Source organism: Phyllobates terribilis, unplaced genomic scaffold (genome assembly GCF_046119375.1).
Source record: "Phyllobates terribilis strain yellow unplaced genomic scaffold, ASM4611937v1 Scaffold_79__1_contigs__length_6888602, whole genome shotgun sequence".
NCBI lineage: Eukaryota > Metazoa > Chordata > Amphibia > Anura > Dendrobatidae > Phyllobates > Phyllobates terribilis.
In genome coordinates, this window is record NW_027362839.1 from 2,165,268 (window position 1) to 2,181,711 (window position 16,444).

General features: G+C 49.1%; 8 non-coding genes and 2 pseudogenes across 8 annotated transcripts; all 10 read left to right on the forward strand.

The window, feature by feature from the left end:
- The first annotated feature begins 118 nt into the window (after positions 1–118).
- LOC141197215 (U2 spliceosomal RNA) lies at positions 119–309 on the forward strand. Its single transcript, XR_012269520.1, has one exon. It is a non-coding gene; the product is annotated as a U2 spliceosomal RNA (small nuclear RNA).
- Positions 310–1,427: 1,118 nt separating this feature from the next.
- On the forward strand, positions 1,428–1,618 carry LOC141197089 (U2 spliceosomal RNA). The gene has a single exon (XR_012269435.1). It is a non-coding gene; the product is annotated as a U2 spliceosomal RNA (small nuclear RNA).
- A 1,114-nt stretch (positions 1,619–2,732) lies between these two features.
- Positions 2,733–2,923, forward strand: LOC141197216 (U2 spliceosomal RNA). The gene has a single exon (XR_012269521.1). It is a non-coding gene; the product is annotated as a U2 spliceosomal RNA (small nuclear RNA).
- Positions 2,924–4,038: 1,115 nt separating this feature from the next.
- Positions 4,039–4,154, forward strand: LOC141197193 (U2 spliceosomal RNA; annotated as a pseudogene).
- Positions 4,155–4,678: 524 nt separating this feature from the next.
- LOC141197124 (U2 spliceosomal RNA) lies at positions 4,679–4,861 on the forward strand. Its single transcript, XR_012269469.1, has one exon. It is a non-coding gene; the product is annotated as a U2 spliceosomal RNA (small nuclear RNA).
- Positions 4,862–5,976: 1,115 nt separating this feature from the next.
- LOC141197217 (U2 spliceosomal RNA) lies at positions 5,977–6,167 on the forward strand. Its single transcript, XR_012269522.1, has one exon. It is a non-coding gene; the product is annotated as a U2 spliceosomal RNA (small nuclear RNA).
- A 1,115-nt stretch (positions 6,168–7,282) lies between these two features.
- Positions 7,283–7,473, forward strand: LOC141197219 (U2 spliceosomal RNA). The gene has a single exon (XR_012269523.1). It is a non-coding gene; the product is annotated as a U2 spliceosomal RNA (small nuclear RNA).
- A 1,115-nt stretch (positions 7,474–8,588) lies between these two features.
- LOC141197220 (U2 spliceosomal RNA) lies at positions 8,589–8,779 on the forward strand. Its single transcript, XR_012269524.1, has one exon. It is a non-coding gene; the product is annotated as a U2 spliceosomal RNA (small nuclear RNA).
- A 1,115-nt stretch (positions 8,780–9,894) lies between these two features.
- LOC141197221 (U2 spliceosomal RNA) lies at positions 9,895–10,085 on the forward strand. Its single transcript, XR_012269525.1, has one exon. It is a non-coding gene; the product is annotated as a U2 spliceosomal RNA (small nuclear RNA).
- Positions 10,086–11,200: 1,115 nt separating this feature from the next.
- On the forward strand, positions 11,201–11,278 carry LOC141197182 (U2 spliceosomal RNA; annotated as a pseudogene).
- Positions 11,279–16,444: the final 5,166 nt, after the last annotated feature.

A 16,444-nucleotide genomic window follows, 5' to 3' on the forward strand; every position in this document is an offset into this window, starting at 1 on the left:
ATGTAAGGGATCTAGAGGTTGACAACATGTCTTCTTAACGGGAGTCCAGGAGCTCATCTCCACAAATGGACTTTTCAGGATCCTTGGGTGGCTCCGTAGTTTGAAACCAATTCTGGTTATCGCTTCTCGGCCTTTTGGCTAAGATCAAGTGTAGTATCTGTTCTTATCAGTTTAATATCTGATACGTCCCCTATCTGGGGACCATATATTAAATGGATTTTTAGAACAGGGAGATGGAAAAAGAGCTTGCTCTGTCCACTCCACGCATTGACCTGGTATTGCAGTATCTCCAGGACCGGTGCACCCCTTCTTTAATGCAGTTTCTAAAATCAGAAAGAATTGAATTCAATGTTTTTTGTTCATTTTGCTTGTTTGTCGGATTTTGGGATGGACTCTTTGGCTTTGCTTTTCTTCTCCTCATTGGATTTTTCATGTTCAAAGTTGCAGAAGCCAGATTACAAGCTCATTTTGGTTCAACTTCAGCAACTGTGCATTGCATTGCCATGTAATGTGATGCAATGCTATCTTTCTAGCTCTCCCTTTTTACTTCCTTTTGGATAAACAGACATATTAGGCAAGCATTTTGGAGCTTTCACCTAAATAACTACAGGTGGTGAGATAAGCTGCACAATATAATTGACCTTTCAGTATATTGTTGCACACACACCATCTATTTAGCAAATGCCCTTGTTATCAACAGCAGCCTTTTAAACTCACCTGAGCTAACAGGTATGTGCGCTGGTTACTCTTCTGCGCTTAAAATTTCTTTTTTGGTTTGCTACAATGCCTTTTCTGAAACGTTGTCTCCTTCTGCTGGAACACTGACTTCTTTCATTTAATGCCTGCAGACTATAAAAGAGAACCCAACCCAAAAAGTTTGGTTGATTAGTCTGTGGCATTCTGTTAAACTGTTGCTTATGGCGGTCTCTGTGAGCTTCTCAGCGACATTCAGCCAGCCAGGTATCCTGCCTGCAGTAGATGGAATGTGGCAATGGAACGCTGGCTGCGCGTGTCATAATAGGCTCTGAGCCTTTATATACCTGTGCACAGCAGCAGCCACCTTCAGTCTGCTGCTGGACAGCCAGCAGCAGCAGCAGCAGGAGAGGTATGTAATCAGGAGCCCTCCTGCTAAGGGTAGACAGCTGCTCGTTCCACCCCACCCCCCGCCTTAATTGGTTCTCCTCCCTTCCAACGGTGTTGAGGCGGGTGGGAACAGCAGGGGGTGAAGGTGCTGTGTTTAAAGAGGTGGAGTTATGCAGATCTAAAACGCGTGGATTGCAGCAGCAGCAGCAAGCCGAAAAGTGCAGGCATGTAAGGGATCTAGAGGTTGACAACATGTCTTCTTAACGGGAGTCCAGGAGCTCATCTCCACAAATGGACTTTTCAGGATCCTTGGGTGGCTCCGTAGTTTGAAACCAATTCTGGTTATCGCTTCTCGGCCTTTTGGCTAAGATCAAGTGTAGTATCTGTTCTTATCAGTTTAATATCTGATACGTCCCCTATCTGGGGACCATATATTAAATGGATTTTTAGAGCAGGGAGATGGAAAAAGAGCTTGCTCTGTCCACTCCACGCATTGACCTGGTATTGCAGTATCTCCAGGACCGGTGCACCCCTTCTTTAATGCAGTTTCTAAAATCAGAAAGAATTGAATTCAATGTTTTTTGTTCATTTTGCTTGTTTGTCGGATTTTGGGATGGACTCTTTGGCTTTGCTTTTCTTCTCCTCATTGGATTTTTCATGTTCAAAGTTGCAGAAGCCAGATTACAAGCTCATTTTGGTTCAACTTCAGCAACTGTGCATTGCATTGCCATGTAATGTGATGCAATGCTATCTTTCTAGCTCTCCCTTTTTACTTCCTTTTGGATAAACAGACATATTAGGCAAGCATTTTGGAGCTTTCACCTAAATAACTACAGGTGGTGAGATAAGCTGCACAATATAATTGACCTTTCAGTATATTGTTGCACACACACCATCTATTTAGCAAATGCCCTTGTTATCAACAGCAGCCTTTTAAACTCACCTGAGCTAACAGGTATGTGCGCTGGTTACTCTGCTGCGCTTAAAATTTCTTTTTTGGTTTGCTACAATGCCTTTCTGAAACGTTGTCTCCTTCTGCTGGAACACTGACTTCTTTCATTTAATGCCTGCAGACTATAAAAGAGAACCCAACCCAAAAAGTTTGGTTGATTAGTCTGTGGCATTCTGTTAAACTGTTGCTTATGGCGGTCTCTGTGAGCTTCTCAGCGACATTCAGCCAGCCAGGTATCCTGCCTGCAGTAGATGGAATGTGGCAATGGAACGCTGGCTGCGCGTGTCATAATAGGCTCTGAGCCTTTATATACCTGTGCACAGCAGCAGCCACCTTCAGTCTGCTGCTGGACAGCCAGCAGCAGCAGCAGCAGGAGAGGTATGTAATCAGGAGCCCTCCTGCTAAGGGTAGACAGCTGCTCGTTCCACCCCACCCCCCGCCTTAATTGGTTCTCCTCCCTTCCAACGGTGTTGAGGCGGGTGGGAACAGCAGGGGGTGAAGGTGCTGTGTTTAAAGAGGTGGAGTTATGCAGATCTAAAACGCGTGGATTGCAGCAGCAGCAAGCCGAAAAGTGCAGGCATGTAAGGGATCTAGAGGTTGACAACATGTCTTCTTAACGGGAGTCCAGGAGCTCATCTCCACAAATGGACTTTTCAGGATCCTTGGGTGGCTCCGTAGTTTGAAACCAATTCTGGTTATCGCTTCTCGGCCTTTTGGCTAAGATCAAGTGTAGTATCTGTTCTTATCAGTTTAATATCTGATACGTCCCCTATCTGGGGACCATATATTAAATGGATTTTTAGAACAGGGAGATGGAAAAAGAGCTTGCTCTGTCCACTCCACGCATTGACCTGGTATTGCAGTATCTCCAGGACCGGTGCACCCCTTCTTTAATGCAGTTTCTAAAATCAGAAAGAATTGAATTCAATGTTTTTTGTTCATTTTGCTTGTTTGTCGGATTTTGGGATGGACTCTTTGGCTTTGCTTTTCTTCTCCTCATTGGATTTTTCATGTTCAAAGTTGCAGAAGCCAGATTACAAGCTCATTTTGGTTCAACTTCAGCAACTGTGCATTGCATTGCCATGTAATGTGATGCAATGCTATCTTTCTAGCTCTCCCTTTTTACTTCCTTTTGGATAAACAGACATATTAGGCAAGCATTTTGGAGCTTTCACCTAAATAACTACAGGTGGTGAGATAAGCTGCACAATATAATTGACCTTTCAGTATATTGTTGCACACACACCAGCTATTTAGCAAATGCCCTTGTTATCAACAGCAGCCTTTTAAACTCACCTGAGCTAACAGGTATGTGCGCTGGTTACTCTGCTGCGCTTAAAATTTCTTTTTTGGTTTGCTACAATGCCTTTTCTGAAACGTTGTCTCCTTCTGCTGGAACACTGACTTCTTTCATTTAATGCCTGCAGACTATAAAAGAGAACCCAACCCAAAAAGTTTGGTTGATTAGTCTGTGGCATTCTGTTAAACTGTTGCTTATGGCGGTCTCTGTGAGCTTCTCAGCGACATTCAGCCAGCCAGGTATCCTGCCTGCAGTAGATGGAATGTGGCAATGGAACGCTGGCTGCGCGTGTCATAATAGGCTCTGAGCCTTTATATACCTGTGCACAGCAGCAGCCACCTTCAGTCTGCTGCTGGACAGCCAGCAGCAGCAGCAGCAGGAGAGGTATGTAATCAGGAGCCCTCCTGCTAAGGGTAGACAGCTGCTCGTTCCACCCCACCCCCCGCCTTAATTGGTTCTCCTCCCTTCCAACGGTGTTGAGGCGGGTGGGAAAAGCAGGGGGTGAAGGTGCTGTGTTTAAAGAGGTGGAGTTATGCAGATCTAAAACGCGTGGATTGCAGCAGCAGCAAGCCGAAAAGTGCAGGCATGTAAGGGATCTAGAGGTTGACAACATGTCTTCTTAACGGGAGTCCAGGAGCTCATCTCCACAAATGGACTTTTCAGGATCCTTGGGTGGCTCCGTAGTTTGAAACCAATTCTGGTTATCGCTTCTCGGCCTTTTGGCTAAGATCAAGTGTAGTATCTTTTGAAAAGGCAGTTTTGTCCTTGGGCTGCCCTAGTAAATTGATGCATATTACACACTGGTTTGGTGCACTTGTTAGTACGCCAGGTGGCTCATAGAGTTATCTGATGGAAAACATGGCCCTCCAGGATCGAAGTCACTAGGCTGGGTAAGTGTGAGGGCTTTGGAGCAATGTGCCCCAGGAGTAGGCGCCCTGGTGGGAGTCCAAGCTTACTGGGACTGGGAACCCCAGAAAGACTTGGCTTCGTAGCACGCCGCACCTTTGCCAATCATACTTTCTGAGCAACCCCCCCTATTCCTGGCCTCCGGGCTAGGAAGGGGAATTTTTATAAACCCGGTCGGAGGTCCGGTCAGCTTTGGGCTGAGAAACCAACACAGGCTCCAGCTCCACTAGGGTGGCAGCCTAGATGGAAGCTGGGAGCACGAAAACGGCTCTTCTCCGGCTTCGGCTAGGGAGAGCATCGGAGATCCCTGACCCTCGCTGTGGCCTTCTGGCTCGGAGGGATGGGGATGGTTTATTGGGGACCCTCTCCTCCGGGAAGGGTCCACATGAATCCTCGCCTCGTGCGCTGTTTTGGTGTGACTTCGGTCACATTTTTCAGTGCCTTGGATGCAGCTTCAATCAAAAAAATCTGTTCTTATCAGTTTAATATCTGATACGTCCCCTATCTGGGGACCATATATTAAATGGATTTTTAGAACAGGGAGATGGAAAAAGAGCTTGCTCTGTCCACTCCACGCATTGACCTGGTATTGCAGTATCTCCAGGACCGGTGCACCCCTTCTTTAATGCAGTTTCTAAAATCAGAAAGAATTGAATTCAATGTTTTTTGTTCATTTTGCTTGTTTGTCGGATTTTGGGATGGACTCTTTGGCTTTGCTTTTCTTCTCCTCATTGGATTTTTCATGTTCAAAGTTGCAGAAGCCAGATTACAAGCTCATTTTGGTTCAACTTCAGCAACTGTGCATTGCATTGCCATGTAATGTGATGCAATGCTATCTTTCTAGCTCTCCCTTTTTACTTCCTTTTGGATAAACAGACATATTAGGCAAGCATTTTGGAGCTTTCACCTAAATAACTACAGGTGGTGAGATAAGCTGCACAATATAATTGACCTTTCAGTATATTGTTGCACACACACCATCTATTTAGCAAATGCCCTTGTTATCAACAGCAGCCTTTTAAACTCACCTGAGCTAACAGGTATGTGCGCTGGTTACTCTGCTGCGCTTAAAATTTCTTTTTTGGTTTGCTACAATGCCTTTTCTGAAACGTTGTCTCCTTCTGCTGGAACACTGACTTCTTTCATTTAATGCCTGCAGACTATAAAAGAGAACCCAACCCAAAAAGTTTGGTTGATTAGTCTGTGGCATTCTGTTAAACTGTTGCTTATGGCGGTCTCTGTGAGCTTCTCAGCGACATTCAGCCAGCCAGGTATCCTGCCTGCAGTAGATGGAATGTGGCAATGGAACGCTGGCTGCGCGTGTCATAATAGGCTCTGAGCCTTTATATACCTGTGCACAGCAGCAGCCACCTTCAGTCTGCTGCTGGACAGCCAGCAGCAGCAGCAGCAGGAGAGGTATGTAATCAGGAGCCCTCCTGCTAAGGGTAGACAGCTGCTCGTTCCACCCCACCCCCCGCCTTAATTGGTTCTCCTCCCTTCCAACGGTGTTGAGGCGGGTGGGAACAGCAGGGGGTGAAGGTGCTGTGTTTAAAGAGGTGGAGTTATGCAGATCTAAAACGCGTGGATTGCAGCAGCAGCAAGCCGAAAAGTGCAGGCATGTAAGGGATCTAGAGGTTGACAACATGTCTTCTTAACGGGAGTCCAGGAGCTCATCTCCACAAATGGACTTTTCAGGATCCTTGGGTGGCTCCGTAGTTTGAAACCAATTCTGGTTATCGCTTCTCGGCCTTTTGGCTAAGATCAAGTGTAGTATCTGTTCTTATCAGTTTAATATCTGATACGTCCCCTATCTGGGGACCATATATTAAATGGATTTTTAGAACAGGGAGATGGAAAAAGAGCTTGCTCTGTCCACTCCACGCATTGACCTGGTATTGCAGTATCTCCAGGACCGGTGCACCCCTTCTTTAATGCAGTTTCTAAAATCAGAAAGAATTGAATTCAATGTTTTTTGTTCATTTTGCTTGTTTGTCGGATTTTGGGATGGACTCTTTGGCTTTGCTTTTCTTCTCCTCATTGGATTTTTCATGTTCAAAGTTGCAGAAGCCAGATTACAAGCTCATTTTGGTTCAACTTCAGCAACTGTGCATTGCATTGCCATGTAATGTGATGCAATGCTATCTTTCTAGCTCTCCCTTTTTACTTCCTTTTGGATAAACAGACATATTAGGCAAGCATTTTGGAGCTTTCACCTAAATAACTACAGGTGGTGAGATAAGCTGCACAATATAATTGACCTTTCAGTATATTGTTGCACACACACCATCTATTTAGCAAATGCCCTTGTTATCAACAGCAGCCTTTTAAACTCACCTGAGCTAACAGGTATGTGCGCTGGTTACTCTGCTGCGCTTAAAATTTCTTTTTTGGTTTGCTACAATGCCTTTTCTGAAACGTTGTCTCCTTCTGCTGGAACACTGACTTCTTTCATTTAATGCCTGCAGACTATAAAAGAGAACCCAACCCAAAAAGTTTGGTTGATTAGTCTGTGGCATTCTGTTAAACTGTTGCTTATGGCGGTCTCTGTGAGCTTCTCAGCGACATTCAGCCAGCCAGGTATCCTGCCTGCAGTAGATGGAATGTGGCAATGGAACGCTGGCTGCGCGTGTCATAATAGGCTCTGAGCCTTTATATACCTGTGCACAGCAGCAGCCACCTTCAGTCTGCTGCTGGACAGCCAGCAGCAGCAGCAGCAGGAGAGGTATGTAATCAAGAGCCCTCCTGCTAAGGGTAGACAGCTGCTCGTTCCACCCCACCCCCCGCCTTAATTGGTTCTCCTCCCTTCCAACGGTGTTGAGGCGGGTGGGAACAGCAGGGGGTGAAGGTGCTGTGTTTAAAGAGGTGGAGTTATGCAGATCTAAAACGCGTGGATTGCAGCAGCAGCAAACCGAAAAGTGCAGGCATGTAAGGGATCTAGAGGTTGACAACATGTCTTCTTAACGGGAGTCCAGGAGCTCATCTCCACAAATGGACTTTTCAGGATCCTTGGGTGGCTCCGTAGTTTGAAACCAATTCTGGTTATCGCTTCTCGGCCTTTTGGCTAAGATCAAGTGTAGTATCTGTTCTTATCAGTTTAATATCTGATACGTCCCCTATCTGGGGACCATATATTAAATGGATTTTTAGAACAGGGAGATGGAAAAAGAGCTTGCTCTGTCCACTCCACGCATTGACCTGGTATTGCAGTATCTCCAGGACCGGTGCACCCCTTCTTTAATGCAGTTTCTAAAATCAGAAAGAATTGAATTCAATGTTTTTTGTTCATTTTGCTTGTTTGTCGGATTTTGGGATGGACTCTTTGGCTTTGCTTTTCTTCTCCTCATTGGATTTTTCATGTTCAAAGTTGCAGAAGCCAGATTACAAGCTCATTTTGGTTCAACTTCAGCAACTGTGCATTGCATTGCCATGTAATGTGATGCAATGCTATCTTTCTAGCTCTCCCTTTTTACTTCCTTTTGGATAAACAGACATATTAGGCAAGCATTTTGGAGCTTTCACCTAAATAACTACAGGTGGTGAGATAAGCTGCACAATATAATTGACCTTTCAGTATATTGTTGCACACACACCATCTATTTAGCAAATGCCCTTGTTATCAACAGCAGCCTTTTAAACTCACCTGAGCTAACAGGTATGTGCGCTGGTTACTCTGCTGCGCTTAAAATTTCTTTTTTGGTTTGCTACAATGCCTTTTCTGAAACGTTGTCTCCCTCTGCTGGAACACTGACTTCTTTCATTTAATGCCTGCAGACTATAAAAGAGAACCCAACCCAAAAAGTTTGGTTGATTAGTCTGTGGCATTCTGTTAAACTGTTGCTTATGGCGGTCTCTGTGAGCTTCTCAGCGACATTCAGCCAGCCAGGTATCCTGCCTGCAGTAGATGGAATGTGGCAATGGAACGCTGGCTGCGCGTGTCATAATAGGCTCTGAGCCTTTATATACCTGTGCACAGCAGCAGCCACCTTCAGTCTGCTGCTGGACAGCCAGCAGCAGCAGCAGCAGGAGAGGTATGTAATCAGGAGCCCTCCTGCTAAGGGTAGACAGCTGCTCGTTCCACCCCACCCCCCGCCTTAATTGGTTCTCCTCCCTTCCAACGGTGTTGAGGCGGGTGGGAACAGCAGGGGGTGAAGGTGCTGTGTTTAAAGAGGTGGAGTTATGCAGATCTAAAACGCGTGGATTGCAGCAGCAGCAAGCCGAAAAGTGCAGGCATGTAAGGGATCTAGAGGTTGACAACATGTCTTCTTAACGGGAGTCCAGGAGCTCATCTCCACAAATGGACTTTTCAGGATCCTTGGGTGGCTCCGTAGTTTGAAACCAATTCTGGTTATCGCTTCTCGGCCTTTTGGCTAAGATCAAGTGTAGTATCTGTTCTTATCAGTTTAATATCTGATACGTCCCCTATCTGGGGACCATATATTAAATGGATTTTTAGAACAGGGAGATGGAAAAAGAGCTTGCTCTGTCCACTCCACGCATTGACCTGGTATTGCAGTATCTCCAGGACCGGTGCACCCCTTCTTTAATGCAGTTTCTAAAATCAGAAAGAATTGAATTCAATGTTTTTTGTTCATTTTGCTTGTTTGTCGGATTTTGGGATGGACTCTTTGGCTTTGCTTTTCTTCTCCTCATTGGATTTTTCATGTTCAAAGTTGCAGAAGCCAGATTACAAGCTCATTTTGGTTCAACTTCAGCAACTGTGCATTGCATTGCCATGTAATGTGATGCAATGCTATCTTTCTAGCTCTCCCTTTTTACTTCCTTTTGGATAAACAGACATATTAGGCAAGCATTTTGGAGCTTTCACCTAAATAACTACAGGTGGTGAGATAAGCTGCACAATATAATTGACCTTTCAGTATATTGTTGCACACACACCATCTATTTAGCAAATGCCCTTGTTATCAACAGCAGCCTTTTAAACTCACCTGAGCTAACAGGTATGTGCGCTGGTTACTCTGCTGCGCTTAAAATTTCTTTTTTGGTTTGCTACAATGCCTTTTCTGAAACGTTGTCTCCTTCTGCTGGAACACTGACTTCTTTCATTTAATGCCTGCAGACTATAAAAGAGAACCCAACCCAAAAAGTTTGGTTGATTAGTCTGTGGCATTCTGTTAAACTGTTGCTTATGGCGGTCTCTGTGAGCTTCTCAGCGACATTCAGCCAGCCAGGTATCCTGCCTGCAGTAGATGGAATGTGGCAATGGAACGCTGGCTGCGCGTGTCATAATAGGCTCTGAGCCTTTATATACCTGTGCACAGCAGCAGCCACCTTCAGTCTGCTGCTGGACAGCCAGCAGCAGCAGCAGCAGGAGAGGTATGTAATCAGGAGCCCTCCTGCTAAGGGTAGACAGCTGCTCGTTCCACCCCACCCCCCGCCTTAATTGGTTCTCCTCCCTTCCAACGGTGTTGAGGCGGGTGGGAACAGCAGGGGGTGAAGGTGCTGTGTTTAAAGAGGTGGAGTTATGCAGATCTAAAACGCGTGGATTGCAGCAGCAGCAAACCGAAAAGTGCAGGCATGTAAGGGATCTAGAGGTTGACAACATGTCTTCTTAACGGGAGTCCAGGAGCTCATCTCCACAAATGGACTTTTCAGGATCCTTGGGTGGCTCCGTAGTTTGAAACCAATTCTGGTTATCGCTTCTCGGCCTTTTGGCTAAGATCAAGTGTAGTATCTGTTCTTATCAGTTTAATATCTGATACGTCCCCTATCTGGGGACCATATATTAAATGGATTTTTAGAACAGGGAGATGGAAAAAGAGCTTGCTCTGTCCACTCCACGCATTGACCTGGTATTGCAGTATCTCCAGGACCGGTGCACCCCTTCTTTAATGCAGTTTCTAAAATCAGAAAGAATTGAATTCAATGTTTTTTGTTCATTTTGCTTGTTTGTCGGATTTTGGGATGGACTCTTTGGCTTTGCTTTTCTTCTCCTCATTGGATTTTTCATGTTCAAAGTTGCAGAAGCCAGATTACAAGCTCATTTTGGTTCAACTTCAGCAACTGTGCATTGCATTGCCATGTAATGTGATGCAATGCTATCTTTCTAGCTCTCCCTTTTTACTTCCTTTTGGATAAACAGACATATTAGGCAAGCATTTTGGAGCTTTCACCTAAATAACTACAGGTGGTGAGATAAGCTGCACAATATAATTGACCTTTCAGTATATTGTTGCACACACACCATCTATTTAGCAAATGCCCTTGTTATCAACAGCAGCCTTTTAAACTCACCTGAGCTAACAGGTATGTGCGCTGGTTACTCTGCTGCGCTTAAAATTTCTTTTTTGGTTTGCTACAATGCCTTTTCTGAAACGTTGTCTCCTTCTGCTGGAACACTGACTTCTTTCATTTAATGCCTGCAGACTATAAAAGAGAACCCAACCCAAAAAGTTTGGTTGATTAGTCTGTGGCATTCTGTTAAACTGTTGCTTATGGCGGTCTCTGTGAGCTTCTCAGCGACATTCAGCCAGCCAGGTATCCTGCCTGCAGTAGATGGAATGTGGCAATGGAACGCTGGCTGCGCGTGTCATAATAGGCTCTGAGCCTTTATATACCTGTGCACAGCAGCAGCCACCTTCAGTCTGCTGCTGGACAGCCAGCAGCAGCAGCAGCAGGAGAGGTATGTAATCAGGAGCCCTCCTGCTAAGGGTAGACAGCTGCTCGTTCCACCCCACCCCCCGCCTTAATTGGTTCTCCTCCCTTCCAACGGTGTTGAGGCGGGTGGGAACAGCAGGGGGTGAAGGTGCTGTGTTTAAAGAGGTGGAGTTATGCAGATCTAAAACGCGTGGATTGCAGCAGCAGCAAGCCGAAAAGTGCAGGCATGTAAGGGATCTAGAGGTTGACAACATGTCTTCTTAACGGGAGTCCAGGAGCTCATCTCCACAAATGGACTTTTCAGGATCCTTGGGTGGCTCCGTAGTTTGAAACCAATTCTGGTTATCGCTTCTCGGCCTTTTGGCTAAGATCAAGTGTAGTATCTGTTCTTTTAAGAACACAAGAGCTACGATCTACACTTGACGAAAGCGATCGAACTCGGAAGGAGAAGAGCTTCGGAGCCCAGCTGACATCAGAGAACGAAGGCGGATATCGGTGGGAGGAAGAAGCTCTAAAGAATCCAGAAGAAGACGAAGACTCGGAGAAGAATCGGGCTGTCCTGTGGAATCTTCGAGGAAGAAAATCATCGTGACAAAGACCTTTCGGGGAATTTGTCCAGAACACGACGGGAGAAGAATCTGCATAGCTCCACCCATTCCGGGAAGAGTTCCAGATCCAGCTCCAAGAAGTAACTGCAGGAGGAAAGCCATGGCAAGCGCTGCGAGGAAGGCCGAAAAGAAGAGCCTGGAGCTGGGGACAGCCAGGAGGGCCCAGCCAGGAGCCGATTCTGACCCCAAGGACTCTGCCTCCACGACTGGCCAGCAGAAGGGACCCCAGAAGCCCCGCCACGAAGCTCCAGCCCTGGAGCCATGGATGCGGCAGACGGTGGCCCTGAAGCTGAAGGAAGTGGATGGGAGGGTGCCGGACATGTCCTCGGACGTGTTCTGCCAGAAGATGCTGCTGGATCGAGGCTTCTCCAGGTCGGACACCCTCAGCATCCAGACCTTCTTGACGGGGATCTTCTTCGTCACCTTCGCCACTGTGAACACCTGCAGGAGGTTCTGGGAAATGGTAAGCGCAAAAGGACCGGATAATTCTTTCTCTGCCTTTACAGGTAGCTGCCCTATCCAGAGGGATGAAAGGAGGATCACGGTCTCCATGCGCAACCCGCACACCCCAGGCCAAGACATCTGTACCTTCCTGAGACGCTTCTGTTTGGTTGTGAAGGAACCCTCTCACATCCTGAATGGACTCGGCTTCTGGACAGGTAAGTGGTCGGTGACCGTTAGACTTCACAGGGACCTGGCGTACTCAGACGGACTTCGGCACCTGCCCCCGACATTCTCCCTGGGCAACTCCTACGGCCTCATCTATTACCCGGACATGCCGCGGAACTGCAGGAGATGCGGCAAGAACGGCCACGAGATGAAGGACTGCAAGGAGGATGCCTGCAGGATTTGTCGAGTGACGGGACACAGCTCGAAGGACTGCCCGAAGAAGACGTCCTGCAACCTGTGTGGGCTGGCGGCTCATCTGTACAAGGATTGCCCCAGGCGTGAGAGATCCTGGGCATCGGTGGTTGCGACGACCCCAGCTACGGAGGACAAGGCCCCGACGACCAGGCCTGTGAAGGTCAAGGACGCGACGACCAAGGCCCCAGCGGCCAAGGCCGAGACGACCAAGGCCAAAGCGGTCAAGGAGTCGGTGGCCAAAGCCCCAGCGACGGTCCCAGCAGCTCCGAAGCAGAAGAAAAAGTCAAAGGAGGGTAAGAGTTCTGTCACCCCTCTCTCGATCCCTCCCCCTGCCACCCCCGTCCAATCCCCCCCCACCCCGGCCACCCCTGCTGAGGATTCCACTTCCTCTTCCTCCTTCCCCTACTCCTCAGCAGGTGTCCTTTCCCCTGCCCCGGCAGCCACTCTCCCTCCCCAGACCATGGTAGCGGTGGAATTAACCTTTCCTCCACCCGCCGCTATCTATTCCGAGGAGGATTTTCCCCTTCTTGTCTCCCCAGTTCCAACCCGGGGAAAGAGGAAGGTGGAGGACAGCCCTGCTACTGAATCCTCCAAAAAGAAGATTCTGGATTTCGTAGGCGAAAAGGAGGATACCCTCCCTGAGCCAGAAGAGATGGAGCACATGGTTGAGACCCTGGTGGCCGAGCCAGAAGAGGAGGAACTGGTGGTCGCCGAGATTGAGGCCGCGCTGCTTGACCAGATGGAGGAAGAGGGCCTGCTGGTGATCCCGTCACCAGCAGTCAACACCGACGAGGGACCACCCGACCGGAGTGGTAACTAAGGTGTATTGCCTGCGCTAACTTTTTCTTTTTTCCCTACATGATGGCTAATATTAACTTATTTTCCATTAATGTCAGGAGCATCAAGGACAAGTTCAGACGTCAGACTATTTATGCCTTCCTTACTTCCCAGTTGTGTGATGTTTATATGTTGCAGGAATGTTCCCTTCCCTCCTCTAGGTCCTTCAAACATCTGGCCAGGGAGTGGTCCCACGGTCCATCCTACTGGTCCGGTGGGGGTGACTGCAAGTCTGCGGGGGTCGCAATTCTGATCAGGGGGGGCGCATTCACGCTTGAGTCCGTCCAGGAGCTCATCTGCGGCAGGGCTCTTGTTGTAGATGGCAACTGGGCGGGAGAACCTGTCAGGTTCATCAACGTGTATGCGTCCCCACTGAAGAATGAGCGTTTGGAGCTTTTCCAGACCCTGCGGCTTCAGCTTGCCACCACCAGGACCTTAGTGATGGCCGGGGATTTCAACTGCCCCATCGAGGAGGACGGTCGTAGTTCTGGCACATCTGCCAAGTTGGACATCACGTCCAAGCTGCTCATCGAGATGGTAACCGAGGCCTCTCTTCAGGACGTGGTGGGCTCCATGGGGAGAGGCTCCACGAACTATTCGTGGAGCCGACCCGATGGCTCACTCCGCTCCAGGATTGACTTTGTGTTCACCTCTCGGGCAGTCAGGCAGAGTAGGCACTCGATGGTCTCCTGCTTCTTCTCCGACCACAGAGCCATTCACTTACAAGGTGTCCTCGGCGACGGTTTTCCGTCCGGCCCCGGCTCCTGGAAGCTGAATTGTGCTCTGCTGGCTCAGGATGAAGTCGTGGAGGAGCTGAGAGCAGCCTACGCAATGTGGCAGTCCTACAAGGGTAGCTTCCAAACAGTCTCTGATTGGTGGGAATATGTTAAACTTGAGTTTCGCTGTTTCTTTCAGGCCAAGGGTCGACAACAGGAGTGTGAGAAGAGGAGGGACTTCAGAGGGCTGCAGCGCGAGCTGCGGTCGCTGCAGGACCTTCTTCACTGCGGCTGGGACGTGAGGGAGGAGCTGGAGGAGACCAAGAAGAGCCTGAAAAGGCACTTTGAGGAGGAGTCCAAGCGAATCATCTTCCGTTCCAAAGTGGAGAATCTGGAGAAGGGTGAGAAATGTAACTCATTCTTTTTCAGGAAACTTCATGCCGGTCACACGCCCCTGAACGAGCTGCGAGACGAGAGCGGAAACATGCGACGTGGGAAGGAGGACGTGATGAGGGTCGTCAGCGACTTCTACAGCGAACTCTACTCCCACAAGACTACCGACCCCGACGCTGCTGATAAGTTCCTGTCAGGTATCACTAACCATCTTGATCCTGCAGGCACGGCAGCCTTGGACAAACCTCTGATGGTGGGCGAATTGCTCTCTGCCGCTAAATCCTTTAGGACCGGCAGGACCCCGGGCAGTGATGGTCTTCCAGCGGAGCTCTATGTAGCGCTGGGAGACCTCATCTGTCCGGACCTGTTGGACCTGTACGAGGAGATGGTGGTGGAGGGTAGAATGCCTCCATCTTTGAGGGAAGGAATGGTCACGATCCTGTACAAGCGGAAGGGAGAGAGGTGCGACCTGAGGAATTGGCGTCCCATCACTCTGCTCAACGTGGACTACAAGATCCTGGCCAAGACGATGGCGACACGACTTAAGACGGTCATCGGACGGATCATCCACCCGGACCAGACCTGCGGCATCCCTGGACGTCGCATCGCAGACAGCCTCGCTCTCGTGCGGGACACGGTCGAGTACATCAAGGTCCGCCGCGCACACGCGGCCCTGGTCTCCTTGGATCAGGAGAAGGCCTTCGACCGGGTTTCCCACGAGTTCATGGGCCGAGCTCTGCACCGGTTAGGTTTGGGTAACATGTTTTGTTCGTATGTCCGTCTGATGTATTTTGATATCCACAGCTCGGTGTTGGTGAACGGCTGGAAGACTGACCCCTTCCCTGTCCTCTCTGGGGTCAGACAAGGCTGCCCTCTATCACCTCTTCTTTTTGTTTGTGTTATAGAACTCTTCGCAGAGGCTATCCGGCAGAATGGAGAGATCAGAGGGATCACCGCACCGGGTCCGGGACGACATGAGGTCAAGTGCTCGCTCTACATGGACGACGTCACCGTCTTCTGCGCTGATCGTGGTTCAGTCGACGCCCTCGTCCAGACGTGTGAGAGGTTCGGCCGGGCTTCAGGGGCCAAAGTCAACTGCAGGAAGTCGGAAGCCATGCTCTTCGGGGATTGGCAGCCGGCCTCCTCCGCCCCCTTCCCCTTCAACATTCAACCGGATTTCCTCAAGGTGCTGGGAGTCTGGTTCGGGAAGGAAGGAGCGGCCCTCAAGTCCTGGCAAGAACGCTTGGCCAAGGTGAAGCAACGGATCGGACTCTGGAGCCTCAGACACCTCACTTGTGAGGGTAAGGCACTCGTCCTGCGTAATGAGGTCCTGCCCGTCTTGCAGTACACGGCGCAGGCCTGGCCCCCACACGTCACTGTGTGCAGGGCCATTACCAGGACAGTGTTTCACTTTGTCTGGGGATCCAAGATGGACAGAGTCAGGCGGGCCGTCATGTACAAGGAGCCTCGCAAGGGTGGGAAGGGCGTTCCAGATATCCCCACCCTCCTGCGATCCTCTTTTGTGTGTGATTGTGTCCGCCGGACTTTGCAAGTCAAGAATGGCTCCGCGGGCAGGTCCATGTCTCGCTTCTTCCTGCTTCCTCTTTGGAGGCGACTCGGCTGGGACAAGTGGGACAGCTCCTTCCCCTACAACTGGACGACGCCATGGTTCTACGGAGACGTCGTTCGATTTGTGGGGGAGCATCAACTGGAGGGACTCAAGCCCGACTTGTGGAAGCCCAAAACTATCCACAAGCTAATCAGAGCCAAGGATGACGTGGAGAACATCACAGGACTTCACCAGGACACGCTGGAGACTGTGTGGACAAATGTGTCGTCTGACAGGCTGACCAACGGGCACAAGGACTTGTCGTGGATGGCGATTCAGGGCGGACTGCCCGTCCGGTCATTCATGCATGCCCGGAACCTGTGTAAGACCCGGTACTGCCCAAGGTGCCCCTTCGTGGAGGAAACATCTTTGCACACTTTTTGGGACTGCGGATTTGCACAGCGCCTATTGACTGCACTTGAGGACGACCTGAGGAACTCTGTCCCCAGGGCGAGCCTATCGCACCATTCTGTGCTTTACGGACTCTTCCCTGGGGTTCATACCGTCGGAGCCATCCAGGAGGCTTGGCGCCTTATGAACTGCTTCAAGGATGCCGTTTGG